Source organism: Poecilia latipinna, unplaced genomic scaffold, assembly GCF_001443285.1.
Source record: "Poecilia latipinna isolate Pla-1442-1.1 unplaced genomic scaffold, P_latipinna-1.0 Scaffold3960, whole genome shotgun sequence".
In the NCBI taxonomy this organism is placed as follows: Eukaryota; Metazoa; Chordata; class Actinopteri; order Cyprinodontiformes; family Poeciliidae; genus Poecilia; species Poecilia latipinna.
Genome location: NW_015116576.1, coordinates 14,917 through 30,870, shown reverse-complemented (window position 1 = coordinate 30,870; position 15,954 = coordinate 14,917). Strand labels below are relative to the sequence as shown.

Here is a 15,954-nt window from a genome sequence, read left to right as displayed (position 1 = left end):
GTCTTTTGTCCTCACAAAGCAGCATCTGATGCAGAAAAATATGTGATGTGATCAAAGCAGCTCAGTTTCCACATCAACAATGAATGTCACTGCAATAAAACTTGTGATAAATCTACAATATTCCAGACACTGCATGAGTTTCATGGTACAGATTTTACACATTTGGATTTCATATTTCAGCAGAGTTTTTTTTCCCCAAGACTTGAAAAATGTGATTCCAGTAAACCCCAGTAGTTGTAGGTGTTCAAATTCATAAAGAAAGAAATTCACAAATCGCATACATGATGTATTATAATCTGATTTTTATTTTTATTTTTTTATATAAGCAATATTCCTTCAACAAGAGCATTTAAGTTATTATTTACCAAAGCAAACTTTCTTTTGGACAAAATAAAAAAAAAGGTGATTCAATGCAGAAAATATTAAAGTAAAGCTGCTGTCACAATGTAATGTGTGGAGACAAGAAAGGAGGTAAACTTATGAAAGCCAAAGTAAAATCCAAGCAAGATTCAAAAGAAAAAAAAAATCAACAGCAGAAAGGAAAACTCAGGAAATAACTAGAATAATCAAACTGAAGGCGACCTTTCTAAATGGAAACACCTTAACCACATAACAGAAGGAAATAATGAAAGTTGGACAGAACTACAAAGTATTATCTGCAGGAGGAAAATAATGACAAATACATCAATGTGTTGGTGCCATAGAAGCTTAAAACAGATAAAAAATGTTGCGCAAAACTGTATTAATAGTACAAGAGCGAAGGCCTTTTGAGGGAACAACCTTAGAAACTATGTTGTCTGTCAAACTTGGGCTAATTTTCTCTGCGTTGCCAGCAGATACAAAGAACCTGCAGCCCTGTCTGCTGATAATGCTGCTCTTCCTTTCTTTATCCATCACAAAGTCTTTTAGCTCCTCCATTCAGCAGGCAGATACCTGATTTAGCAGAGTGGAAACTCTGAAAAGGACAGAAAATGTCACGCGCAGAATACAGAAGAGAATAAATTATTAGCATTTATTTGATGAAATGAATAAATTAATCAGGGATGAAAAGAAATCAGCGAATGCCATGAAATATAAAAACTCTAGAAGTATGGCTTTGAGGCAAATCAAAAGTACTGTCAAGAAAATTACCTTAAAAAGAGTATTCGAACGTCTGAATTTTTTTACAGCCAGCTTGCACAGTCGTGCTGTATGCATTATGTCAAAGAATATTTCACCATGGACAGTACAGAGGCTTTGATCATGAGAATAAAACAGCAGACTCTGGATTCATGGAGCCGCCAGGACCCACGGTGCAGGCTGAACAAAACAAGCCGCGGTCGCATAAGACCGGGATGTAAGATTCCAGTTTGGACGGAGAACTGGGAGACAATGACCAAATGTCTGACGAAGTCAGGAAAAAAATAAAAAAATACCTGCAGATCTGAGATCATAACTTACAAAACAACGGGGACTGGAGAAATGGTGTAGTGCTTCTCAATCTCCCTGAGAAAATTTACTCTTTGGTGTTGGAGAGGAGGCTGAGATTGACGTTCATCATTTCTGTGCAACAATGGACCACATATCCAGCTTCACAGAATCGCTGAGGAGGCATCACACACCTGTATTACCCTGTACAGGTGTGTCCTGTGGGAATGGAGAAGGAGTGGCTTTTATTTAGACATTTATTTTAAATCCAATAACCCTGCTGTTTATTGTGAAAGCCAAATGAAACATTGAACTGCTAACTGTCTGTTTATTTTCCAGTAATTATTCGATGTCGTCGTACATCACATCACAAACTCAAGGCCCGGGGGCCAAATCTGGTCCGCCGTAGCTTTTTATGTGGCCCTCTAGACTCCAAATTGTATCAATAAGTCTCTCAAGTTTTTCACAAATACAGAAAATCCACACAAAATCAACACGTCCCCACATTTTTTTCTGATTTTTACTGCAAATTTTTCTCAAAATTGACGAAAAACATTTGGACTAAGTGACTGCTGCATCAGCCTTACTTGATGTCAAGTTATAGTCAGTGATCGATACGGACTATAACTTAAGAAAAAGTCACATTAGTGCAAATATTGTCAAAATTTCTTCCAAATATTTCTAAATTAGCATCACAAAATCTGTGATTTTGATTACAAAAATAAAAACCATAATCAAGAACACCTGAAACCCCAATAAAACTTTCTGATGTTTATTAAACTTTGCCCTCTGGTGTTGTGTAGCAATAGGTTTGGTTTGGCTATGAATAACTACAAATAACTGCCAAGAGCAATTATAATAAAAATGAGGCCTTTAGATCAACATTACCTGATCATCTGGAAATAACAACATGCAGCTAAAATAAACGATTATAAAAGTTCAACGGATTTTAATAGTGTGTTGCTTAAAAATGGCTTAGGTCCAAAGTCCAGCCCAGGGGCCATTTACGGCCCTTAGACTGATTTTCTGTGGCCCTCAACTCCAGTTTAAAAATTATATTAATTTATTTTATGAATGTTTTATTTTCAAATCAGTGTACAAAAAACTAGATGTAATTTTCTTGCAATGGAAAAAAAGTTTGTCTTTTTACAACCAAACTTTAAGAATAAGTAGAGCCATGTGTATAAATGGAGATGTATCCTGTGAAAAACAGATTTACCCAGATTGCTGCACCCAAATCAGCTTTTATGTAATTTATTAATCTCTGCTAAATATAGCAATTATTTTGAAAGAAATTCTCTTATTACAACTGAATTCATTTGTTCAATCAAAACCAAATATCTTTATTTTTATACAGCAAATGTGAAAAAATATTTTTTAAGTTTTGGATTTGCAAAGATTAACATCCCTTCCCAACAAAAAAAAAAGAATAAAAAATGTGATGACTTTTTTTCTTGGTCCTCAAATACTTTTGACTCTGATTTTGTCCCACATGACAAAAAGTTTGGACAACCAGTGCTCAGGTGGTTCTAACATTTTTTTGCTGAGATATAACAAAGCAGGGTTACTTTGTGCTGCACTTGAGGCACAGCATTTTTCATTAAAATGCACAAAACAGAATGTGGCACAATTTATGAACCCAGCCATTAAATAAGACATTAATCCAGTGTGATGCAATTTACCTAGGCCAGCCTCTGCTCACCATTTACATTTTTGGAAACAAGACTCTGATGACTCACATCAAAAGGTTTCCTTGTTGACTGTTCTGGTGACATTAAAAATAGATGCGCCTCACCTTTAATGAAGCACGAGCCTCAGGGCTTCTGTTCAGAGCATGACTTCAAAGTTTGCTGACCTTGTTATAAAGGAGAACATCCAAAACTCCTTCTGTCCTCCAGGACCTTTCATCCGTTCAGATTTCATTACCTAGACACACAGAAAAAATCCACACATCAAAGGTGAAATATTGCTAGTTAATGATCAATCATCAGAAAACAAGCTCTAGATGCAAGTATTGTGATTTATCCACGCTGGAGTTTGATAACGCCACAGCCTACCTGAGTATTGTTGCTGACCATGTCCATCCCTTTATGCACCCATCTTCTGATGGCTACTTCCAGCACCATGTTGTAAACGTGAATCATCTCAGACTGGTTTCTTGAACAATGAGTTCATTGATCGGTCACCAGATCTTAGTCCAACAGAAAACATTTGGGATGTGGTGGAACGGGATTCGCATCACGGATGTTCAGCCAACAAATCTGCAGCAACTGCGTGATGCTATCATGTCAGTATGGACCAAACTCTCTGAGGAACATTTGTTGAATCTATGCCACAAAGGATTAAGGCAGTTCTGAAAGCAAAAGGGGATCCAACTCAGTAATCACAAGGTGTACCTAATAAAGTGACCAGTAAGTGTACAACAAATGTCTTCATAACTCCATTTAAATTTTAAGCAGTCAGTACTTTCTAAAACAAAGTGAAGTGAAGTCAGGTGTTAGGACACGGGTTGCAAATAAAATAAAACATTCCAGATATCTGTGTCCAGTGGGGCAAACGACTTTCCACAAGTTACTCATAAATGAATAAACAAGCAGGTTACTGAAATCTTGTGCACATGTTCATGTTCTGCGTTCGTTTCTTTAGTACCAAGCCACCTGGAAAAGTTCACTGCTTTATGTCGTGCCCTTTAAAAGCCCACATTCAACCAGAAATGGTCCATGCAAACGACCTCATGAATGCTGATGTACAGTAATGGGACGGCTGACTGGAGGCTTCTGACAGCTGAGAGATAGAAAAGTGAAGACGGCAAGATGAATGTTGGGGACAGAAAATGAATGTCAGGCAGGCAGATAGTGTGGTGTGGAGGAGCCAGACTTTCACATCCATACTGTGGCAGCAACTGTTCATCATGCGGTGAAATTGAAAGGGCCATCACATTTTAATTATAACATGATGAGTGGTTGTTTTACAACTTACACAAAATTATTGTTACAGTAAAATCTCCACACCAAGATCAGCTAATTTAAATAATTTCAACTAATTTGGCCATCACTCAGAGGTATGACGGTGCTTTCAGCCTTGTGAGAGCACTAAAATGGTGTCTTAACTAATTTCCCACCATCAGTGTTATGTAGTTCTAGCTTGTGCAGCAATCTCATTAGCTTTAAATCCTCTTTGCATGAAATGATCTACAAACGAAAAGAAAAAAAAAAAAGTATTTAGTCCAGCAATACTGCAGATATCAAAGTTCGTTTCCAGCTATTGGGATTTGTAAAGTTGCATAATAATTGTTATGGTGGGTTTGGGATATCAAACTGTTTAAAAATAAGTTTATGTGGGATGTGAATATGAACAGAAAATAATAATATTTAGCCATTTAAAAAAAAACACACTGGTGAATTTACAATAGTAAAATTTAACCAGAAACTGAGGTTGGTTATTATAAAAGTAGAACAGGAAGCAGACCTTTTGTGAAACCGGCTCTGAATTTGAAGTAAACATGAATGACTGCACTAAAAATGCTTTTCTACTGCTCTGATGCAATATGCTACTTTTAAATGTTGTGTTTTCATCAGCTGAAATTATCAGGTGACAGCTGATGATTCTCAACAACATCCGTTTATTGTAGTAAATTTAATTACTAGAATAAATTAGCCTTTTAATAGCATTGTAATTAACCGAATATGGAACAGAAGTGTAGAACAGAAATATCCTTTATTGTAGTGGGGAAATTCAAGCGTCACTGCAGCAAATTGGTAAATGGGAACATAGATAATCACAGAAAAGTCTCCTCTGCTCTGACCGTTCCTGTAAAAAGCATCAGCTGTTGCTCCAGCCTAGTTTATTGTTCAGGTGAACAATAAACAAAACAGTGTTTGGACCTTGTCGATTTTTATATCAGTTTGAATAATAAAACAAACTTGTTTTATAACGAGGATCGAACTGGAGCACATGTAATTGATTGCAAATCTATGCATGTGATTGATCCTTTTTGTCTGTAGATCTATAGATTGTGTTTGTTTATATTGTAGATTCCATTGAGACATTTGCTGTGAGTCAGTGCTACATAAATAATCCAAATAATTGAGGCACCGTCTGAATTAACAATAGGGATTGTTGTATTTTGACATTTTCACTGCTTTTTGTCCTTCATAAATAAAATACATGACAAATACTTCTTGTATTGATAAGGTTAGTTTATGTGTTTTACATTTAAATTTGATCTGAAACGTTTTAGTTTGCCAAAAAGCTAAATCTGTAAATCTTTGCATTTGCATTCTTTGTGTACTTTCTCTTATGTACCCTTCATCAATGAGATCATTGACTAATATTAATATTTTGATACTGCAACAATCTATAGACAAGCACTCAAAGTTTGGCATAATAAGTCAGTATGTTTACACTGCTGTTTAATACTTGAAAAACATAAATATATATCTTAGCTGGGAAAACAAGATTAAATATGTAAATGTTTGCTTTATGTATGAGGTTGTTTAGAGTTCAACTTCTCCTTCAGTCAGTTTGCATCAGCACAAGTTTATGATTATCATGAGGCAAGAGAAAACTTATTTCTCTGCATCTTTTCTAAATCTGTACTGGATATATCTCTGTTCTGGCTGGACTCTCAGATTGTTTTCATCTCATTTAGCCTCACATATAGCATTAAAGCAAAGGACGTCTTACATTGTTGTCATTTTGAAGTGTTTGGGTTTCACGGTCCTTAGCTGAAAAGAAAAAAAAATTCTTCTAAAACTGGCATCAAGTCAAAAAAGAGGAGGGGAGGCTGGGAGGTGCACACAAGTTGAGCAGCACTAAATGCACCCACCTCGGCTTCTGGCTGTTTTCACCTTGGATAGCAGCAACAAACCCCCGCAGCCCTGCCTGTTCAGAATTCATCTCACTTCTTTCAGGGATGAGGAATTGTTCAGCTGTGGACCCAATGGGTCAGTGTTTCACTCAAGGGTCTTTTCATGGTTGTAACCTGAGCAGAGGTTCTGCAGAAAGGGGATCAGGTGAAGAGACATTATAGAAGTGACTGCAGTGTTGGCTACAGATAATCTTTGACTGCTATGCTGCAGCATAGAAAACATCACACAGCAGTTTTAGTGATCTCCTTCTGTTTTTAGGAAACAGACGAAGCGTAAACATGAATACACCCACTTACCACGGCTCATGATGAGTGGGTTTAATATAACCTCAATGTTCAACACATATTTATCTGCATTAGGATTTTGCATTCAAATAATGCAACAACCTGAGGTGCAGGATCACACTCTTATTGATTGCATTGACTCAAGAGTTTTAAATGAAAAACTAAACTTGACCTCAACCAACCCTGCATGACAGAGCAAGTTAGGCACAAAGTAACCTTTGTTATCGAGGGTCAGGACAATCCTTTCTATAAAACCTTCCTCTCATGCTTGATTCAGTTTTTTTTCTGTACACTTTATTACCTTGAGAGGCTGTAAATTCAGGGCCTGTGCAAATTCCTCGTCCACGCCACACACAGACTACATGACAGATTGTAACATTACAAAATGTGCACAGAACCATTTATTTTTCTAGTTTTTAAAGCTTACTGCAATCCCCTACATCCAGAGGGTTCCCAATTTGAGCTGCAATGCCTTTAACATATTTTTTTTTTTTTTACAGCTAGCCCATGTCATGCAATGAACAGTCAATGAACTCTGACGCACATGCTAAATTTAAGCTTCCTGTGGTTCGGTACGTCTTAAAAGGATCGTCATACTTAAAATGTAAAATTCAGCGTTTAGACATCTCTTGTTCTCATGCACCTGCATAATGTGGGGTGTCCCTACAGGCCAGTTTTGGGTCATCACAGCACACGTTTTCTGCAGTTATGGTACTAATCATGCACTGTCCCAGTCCAAAAGATGTGCCGGATATTATATCGTTTCTCACTTCACTGAAACTGTGTCCACAGAAGTTCCTGTTGCCGGGTGATTCCAAACAAGAATTAATTAAATTTACAGCCCAAAGCTAGAGTACTAGTAGCACTCATCTGATCCAACAGTATCATTGAACTGTACTAGAAAAGCAACATAAAATTGATAAATTTTTAATTAGTGTTCCTTTTTCCAAAGGTGAGTTCTTCTCACTGCACCAGCACTGCCCTTGTCCATCAGTCATACAACTGACGCAGTCCAAGCTGTTCACTGAATGTGTTTGACGAAACAGGTAAGCAGGGAAGAATGTGGCATTACTGTAATAATAAAACTCCAGTCACTCTGGAACGATTTCTGGCATCTCATCAAAAGTCATTGGAAGCATATCAGAGAGGCAGAAGAGAAAAGTTTAGCAGTTTTACAAAATGGTCATCCCACCAGCTTGGCAATATTTCAGATAATTAAATAAAAAAAAAAAATGAATCAATAATTATTGATAATGGCTGAGAAGAAACGATTATATCGTGATTCAATGCCTCGCTACCAGGAAGTGGTCAATGCTTAAACCTGTTTCACTGCTACTAACATTTGGACTTGCTAGTAATTCAACAAAAGCTCTAATTTTGGGTTTAAACATGTCAGAGGAGCCCTGTTAAGTTTTGAGATGCAACAGGAGAAACTGTCTCGACTGTCCCTCAGCCTGACAGTAATACTTGATTAGAGGCTCTGCTGATCTCATGGGTTTTTTTTTCTTTTTAAGGAGAAAACAGGCTCTGCGTTAGCCGTCAGAAATCCATTGACTGGCCTACAACCATTTTCTCAGACAGACAGCAAAACGCAGCTGCACACAATGTGCCTCCTCAGCCAGGTTGTGTGTACATGTTCCTGTTGCTGTCACAGACATGGAAAAAAATGAGAAAATGTCTCGCTGGTCCCCACTTGTTTGTTGCGAGGTTTAAGCAGGATTTATACCTCTGAAGTGAGGCAGATCTGCTTTGGATGCCTTCAACAAAGACAGGGTTTAAAGCGGAGAAGCACTGCTCACAGAAATAATTTAAATGCTTCTTCTGACACTTTCATATGCTGCTATGTCCTGTTAAGCACACATTCTCCTTGGGATGCATCAGCACCTTCTTGCTGAATAATAAAAGGTCCTACAGTTGCTTTAAACAAGAATTTTATTACAGTATATTATAGAAAGTATGGTCCTAATTCAAACATGCTATTTTATACTTATGCAAATGATATTTTTCTAAATGTTAGTGCCTCATGTTGTCTGTCCTACTTCTTACAGTCATTGAGCCAGGCTGCAACAACAGATTAATCATCAGGGAAAAAGACTAATAAGAGCTAATCACTTACCCACAATTACAAATTTAAGAAATAACCGTTAGCCCACTGATTAAAATCTAAAATTATCAAGGGTTTGTTAGTCTGCTAATAGCAAACAGTTTGGGATTTTGTGGCCTATTTCTAAGACGTCTGGCCTACTTTAATCTAAAAGGGCAGGTAAAACTGAGACAGAACTGAAATCAGTTTTGAACATTGGCTTTCAGCACCAGGACTCCGATACAGAAGAAAAACAGAACCTTACTGGGTCAGACGTGTGCCGTCTACCTTTCCCTGAGCCCCCTTAGTTGTCTAATCGCTGGATGTGATGGAGATATAGTTTAGTGACTTTTACTCAAAAGCAGACTTTGGTTCACCAAAAACTGCTTTTAATAAAATTGAACAAAATTTTATCCAAAAACCGTCCCAAATCCAGTTTGTAGTATGTATGTTTCCCTTTTTAATAAGGGAAATGTGGAAAATCCTTTTTATTATTTTTGGGTATACAAAATATCTCACTATTTTATGTATTTTAATTATTTCATGCTTAGTTCATTGTTCAGCAGGTGAAAAAGGTCACAATGTAATCTTCTTTGTGATTTTAGAAATTCAATATTTTTTGGTCTATAAATAATTCTGACGTGATGCGTTTGGACCGCCCTGATTTACGGCTTTCAACTTTGACCGTTTCCGGAAGTAGAGCAGCAACAACAGGTGTGTGTATTAGAGGAAAAAGAAAAAAAAAGTAGCAAACAAAACAAGCATCTGAAGGAAAACACAGAGACGTACGTACCTTATTCTGTGTAGGTCCAGGGTTGTTTGAAAAGTTCACCAGCCCTTCAGTCCACCAGACGCTTAGTTCAAAAGTTTCATCTTCTACATGTAGTTTTTTTCTTCTTTTCCCAAAAACGCAGCAAACGGGACTTCCCCTGTGGCTAGCAGACGTACAAACTCCCCGGGGCAGCAATCCAACAGCTCAGACTGCTTTTCTCCAAAAACAAAACAATAACAATTAAAAATTTAAATAAAAAAAATTCAGCTCGGGCAAAAACCGGGACACTCCCCTCCGGGTTGATCCGTCACAAGGTGAAGCTTATTTTTCTGTCAGCTTTCCCGCACCGTACTTTGTTTCGTTTTTCTTCCTAGCTGCTCTGTTGCAGCAGCTCCCGTCATGCATCACGCTCATTAACCTCAGGTGTGACACCAGCCCAATCTAAAAGCTCGGCCTCGCTCTCTTGTTTATTTTTATTTATTCTCAGACATAACATTTATCAAACACACTTGAACCAGGCAGAAATAGCATCCACAGTTCAGTTCATTACTGAGATGATGAATATCTTTTTCTTTTGTCTTATATATGACATGAGAACTGCTGTCATTTGGTCACCCATGTTTCTCCCCAGTTGTTGATCTTCAGGGCTATTTAAAGTTTAACTGCATTTTAACAAAAATGCAGATTTTGAGCACATTTGAGCAGATGTTTTGTGGTCAAAATGTTAGAATGAATAAACGATCTGTTATTTTATTATTATTATTATTAGTAGTAGTAGTAGTAGTAGTAGTAGTAGTATTTTATTATTATTATCATTGTCTCTGAGTTTTACAGGCATACCTTTCCATCATGCTCTACTGTATTGTAGATTGTATTTTTCCTGCTTTAACATAATTTAGAGCCCACTTTGGTCATTTTAGTAAAATTCTTAGTTTCTGTACTTTGAGTATGTTGAATTTTTTTTGTATTTACTACTCCACAGTTTGCTCACCTGTGTTGCATTTACTTATTTCACTCAACAGAATAAATAACTCTTGGTTCAGTTGCTCCAGTATCAGACCCTTCAGTTGTATTTACTGTCTGTTCCTGGTTTCCCTATTGCTATTAAAATACTTCCCTGTTTTTTACTGCACTTCCTGTCCCCGACTCTGCATGTGGGTTCATTTCTACCAAAAACAGAACAGAAACACAACAGTGAACCTATTTCTCTCTACAAATACAGCTATGGAAACAATGAAGAGATCACTTAAAATGATCAGTTTCTCTGATTTTACTTTTTATAGGTATATGTTTGACTAAAATGAACATTGTTCTTTTATTCTATGAACTACTGACAACATGTCTCTGTAATTCAAAGCAAAATATGTGTATTTATTTGCAGAAATTGAGAAATGGTCAAAATAACGAAAACGATGCAGTGCTTTCAGACCTCAGATAATGCAAAGAAAGCAATTTCATAATCACTTATAAACAGCAACACTTATGTTTTAAGTCAGGAAGAGTTCAGAAATCAACATATGGTGGAATAACCAGGAGGTTTTAAATGGGGTTCAGTGCAGTGGGCTCTTAATTTTTCCAGAGCTGTATATTTGTAATTTTCATTTAACAACAGATGGGAACAAAACATATTGACAATATTTGAAACAAAGAGGAGTCCTTCAAAACCTTTCATGTTTTATTTTCAAGTGTTTTCTTTCTTCTGGAGATCAGCTACAATCCTAAACCTCCTGAAACTAGCGGCGGTGAACACGACGGGGTGGAGATATCGCTCAGTTTTTATCATTTCAAGGCTCTGCAGATTAGAACTGGTATACTATAACGTCAGACTGGTCCAGAGAAAATAAATAGTATGAACCAGTTTTAACTGATACATCAGGATTTATGAAGATATAATGGAAAAAATCTGCATTACTTCTCCATTGTTGAGACTTATAGCTTTAATTAACACATCATTTCTGTGATCACTGGTGCTTTCTGATTCCCAACAATGGCTTTTATTGCTATTTACTAAGAGAGCAAAAACACAACACTTCCAGCAAAACTGTAAACTACGTCCCAGTAGTTCTCCTCACTCAGCAGAGCTTGCTTGGATTACTCCGAGTCCCTTAATTTTCTAAGCTTTTACAAACAACAGCTGCTCTTAATGGAACCGATTCATTTTAACTCTAATATTGCCCCACAAGTAAGCTGGGAGGTCTGAGCGCCTCATTGGCTTTATGAAGATCGCATTTTCTAAGGTGTCCCCCTCTCCGCTTTGCACAGATGTCAGTAATTAGGTTGGGAGTTTTTTGGGTGTTAGGTCTTAAATATTTGCTTATGGAAATCCCATTGAATGCTTTTTCAGTTAAATGAGGAGTGGACATGATGTTGTTTATGTTTCCAAAAACTTTCCACTTAGAGCCAGGCAAAGCAAATGAACAAACAACAAATGAACGAATGGTTAGTTCTTGCAAATCTAATTGTGAGGAGGCTAACAGCATAAAGATCCACTCGGTCTTTATGCTGAAACGGCTAACACAGGTCTGGATATTCGACTACAGTGTGTTGCTGCCACTTGGAGACAGTCTCGTTTATGTAATACAAAATAAAACATGGAATAGTCTTTGTCATGTTAAGAGCTTGCCTGTGGTTGTGTGGGGTCCTAATCAAAATTATATACTGGGGCCGACGGCATTACTGCTGCTATGACCTCCATTTTACATTCTCTCTCTGTGTTTTCTCTCTCGCTCTCTTTCAGATTTGTGATTAAACTGACTGTAAATCATAACACGAGGTATGAATTCATGTTAATGCATCTCCCAAGATGTGGTGATCAGGCCAAACTTTCCTCAATTTTCCAAATTTTGCGAATTCAAGCATGATTTGGCATAATAACAAAGGAACTGTGAGTTTAGTTGATGTTTTTCATTGTTGTAACAATTCTTCTTGGCAATAAATGTAATTTTGCTAGAAAGCCTGGCTCGTCTCCCCATAAATGGTCCCACATTTCCAAGGAAAATTTGTGGGTTGAGCAGCAGAGTTTAGTATTTTGTTGCAACTTGCTAAATCATCTCTACCAGTGCCAAGTAGCTTCTGATGGTGGAAACCCTTTCCTGACTGGAAAATTAGTAATAGGGAGAGAGTTCAATATGAGAATCTGCAACGAGGGGAAGATGACCATAGCTTACCACACTCAGGCTGGATTTATCAGAGACTGGCTTTGTAATTTAAGGGGCGGAAAGGATGTAACGGTGTGTTTTTAGTCCTGACCTCAGTACCGTTTAACACTTGTGTAATCAGCTGTGCAGGCTTTTAGTATGGTTTGAAAATGGTGATCAAAGCCTGGGATGTCATCCAGCTCCAGTATATAACCAAGCTGGTGATGGTTGTGTGCAGTTTCCCCTGGAAGTCATGCAATCCTTTCTGTAAATAAACTTAAATTTTAGAGTTTCTTGAAATTTTATTCACCTAATTTACTAAATAGCACCAAGGGCCAATAACACTAAGCATTAATGAGGGGAACAATAGACAATTTGGACATGATAAAAAAGGTTTGGCAGCTTTTATTATATCTTTGTGTTTGTTTAATCCACATATATAATTCTGCTGCTTAACCCACGGATGTGTTGCTACATCACAAATATAGCAACAGATTTTCCAACAGTACAAGATTTACTGTCATTTATTGTTGCTGCAACAAGGAATAATTGAAGAAATAGGTATTTCTTCACTTCTCGTGCATTTGCATGTAGAAAGCATTCGTCAGGAGACACTCTACACACGAAGGCTGCAACATGTGGTTAATTTCATCCCTGCAGGGCATTTTGGCCTTCAATGAGGCCTGGCAATGTGCATAATTTATGTCAGTGCCCCAGAAATAGGCACACGGCTTTGTGGATTATTTCAATATTCATATTGTAACCTGCAATTTTAACATTTTCCTTTTTACGATACTCTGCCTATGAGTATAATTTATTTTACTGTTTTCTATAATAACAAAAATAAGGGATCAAAGTTGCTTTGTAGGGATCCGTCTTCTCATGCATCTTTGATGTAATGTTCTTATTCACATCTCAGAAGAGGCTAATTCACTGTGTAAATATTTGATATGGCGCTTTTATATTCCAACTTTCAACATTTCAATTGACTGTAAAAGATGTCAGTCTTTTAGCTCAGTGTCCCAGAAGATTATTTTTGTAATCATTGTTCGGATTTCTTGAAATCAGCCCTCAGAAATTATCACTAAAACTAGGTTTACCCAACGGCTGACCTTGCAAACTCCAACTCAGTCCATAAAAAGCCGCAGAATATGTTGTGGTACTCAAAATAGTGTCCACTGTTTGAAATGTCAAGATATCTTACAGGGGCAACTACATCAGTTTCAATGAAAGACCAAAGTTGCAGAAAGCTACTGCACATCATCAATCAAACTCTGTGTGATCAGACTCAGATTGCTGCAAATCGCCCAAGAGGACGGAAATCAATGTATGGCAAAATTACTCCTGGGACCAAATTGACAAAGATGAAACAACTGGTGCAAAATTGGATATGAATTACGATTATGATAAATGCTGTGACTCCAGGCATATAGGCTTGTTTGTTGGGAATGGATTCTTTGAAAGACATAAAAGAGGAAATGTCCTGTATGGTTTTATATACAAAATGTTCTTTTCCAGTGGTGACATTTGTTCGTGTAAATTTGCTCCTTCACTCTTTGTAAGCAGTGATGATAACATGATGCTTGATTTAATCCCTTCTTGAAATGCAAAGAAAGAACTAACAGCTTGATAAAAACAGGTGGAAATCAAAGATTAACTATTTACAGGGAAGCAGAGGTTTTGGCCCCTGCATATTGATTGATTGATCAAAATTTCATCATATTCAACAAAAATTTTGCCAAAAGTTATTCAGGTATTTTTTGAATTAGAGTATTTTTTTAATTTAACTTGTTTTTCTTTATCTGCTGTATTTAAGGCACAATAGTAAGTATGTTTTGCGTCAAACAAAGAGAAAACCTCAGGTAATCATGAGCTTTGTTGGGTAGTCCTGAACCTATTAAAGTCATATTAATTAATGACATCATTAATGAAAAGTCCACTATCTCAGATTAAATTAAAACATAATTTAGAATATTTCACAGCCTACCTCTCATCCAATGGCTGCTGGAGAAAAGCTGCTAAGCTAAAACTACTCAGAGTTGATTAGATCCAAATTTGACCCATTTGGTTACAAATGCATTTATTTGCATTTTTCAATGTGCATGACTGTAGGAAGGGTGCTCTTAAAATGCTCCTTGCATGATTTTAGTTTTATTTATTTTCTTTTTGTGTATATATATATACTGCTGCTGCAACCACTATCCAATAGTCATCATTCATCACCATTTACACCGACTTGCAAATTTATTCATACCCTTTGAACTTTGAAACAAACAGAAAGCTCAGTGTATTTTATGGGGATTTATGTGATGGACTAATATAAATTACCACAAAGCTGTCAAGAGCAAAGAAGACGATTCGTGGTTTTCAAAGCTTTTTACAAATAAAAAGTTGAACAGCATTCAATCTCCTCCCCGTTTTGCCAAACAGGATTTATTTAGCTGTGGGATGTGAAATTTTAAAATGAGATGATCCAATTCGGTTTTTGAGCCCAGTATATGACACCTTTCACAATGTGCCTCTATAGCCTGAGTTGTCCTTCTGCAACAGTGAGAACTCACTAAACATCAACCATTTAAAGGGATCCTCTGTGGCGCTGCGTTTTCACATGTGCTCATCTGAAGGAGAGTGTTGATGTGTGTGTGTGTGTGTGTGTGTGTGTGTGTGTGTGTGTGTGTGTGTGTGTGTGTGTGTGTGTGTGTGTCATGATAATGAAGTTTGGCCCAGAGAAGCCTGTATCAGTGACTGAGTGGTCGCCGCGGGGGTTTCTGCCACCACCCTCATTCATCATAGTGATGATAGCTATTTCTGCCTCTCTTTTTTTCCTTCCTTCTCTTATATCACAACCCATCTCTCCATCTGTCTGTCTCGTTTTGCATTTCTAGAGTTTGCATTTGCGTTTGCATGCTCATTAAGACTGCACAAACGCTGCTGTGTAAAAAAAAGATTCCTTAAAGTCATTTGGTCTGACTCATGAATATTTTCCGTCCCCTTCAAACCTGTCATAGGCCCTCATTTTCTGCCTATAAGGCGGCAACGTGATTCTATTGCAGGTCCGCTCTGCTCTATTATCTACCATAAAATAGTTGTGATACAGTCCCAACACCAGCTTCTAATTTCAGCCCAGAGATATATGAATCTTTTAAATATAAGCACATTGAGGAAAGCACTGCTGACTGACATCGTGCATATCTTTCCCTGTCTTCTTTTCACTAAACTTACAGAGAAGAGCCTATGGGGGGGACGAGCAGCCATAGACTCAGTTAAAATCTGATTGGCAACCTCTGGCATCTCTTATCAGAGTCAGAAGCTACCAAGCAATTGGCTGAGAAGTTTTCCACATGGAATACTAAACAGGCCTACCAGGAATGTTACTTTTAGAAAAGCAGGCTTTAATATT

At 37.3% G+C, this 15,954-nt stretch overlaps 1 long non-coding RNA gene across 4 annotated transcripts; it reads right to left on the bottom strand.

Moving 5' to 3' along the window:
- Positions 1-285: 285 nt before the first annotated feature.
- Positions 286-9,857, bottom strand: LOC106941967 (uncharacterized). Of its 4 annotated transcripts, none has more exons than XR_001423506.1 (5): positions 9,439-9,857; positions 6,236-6,404; positions 3,465-3,760; positions 3,203-3,333; positions 286-1,626 (listed from the first exon to the last, which is right to left on the bottom strand). It is a non-coding gene; the product is annotated as an uncharacterized LOC106941967 (long non-coding RNA). The 4 variants fall into 4 exon arrangements; XR_001423509.1 differs by having other exon boundaries at positions 3,263-3,333; XR_001423507.1 differs by lacking the exon at positions 3,465-3,760 and having other exon boundaries at positions 286-955.
- Between the last annotated feature and the right edge of the window lie 6,097 nt (positions 9,858-15,954).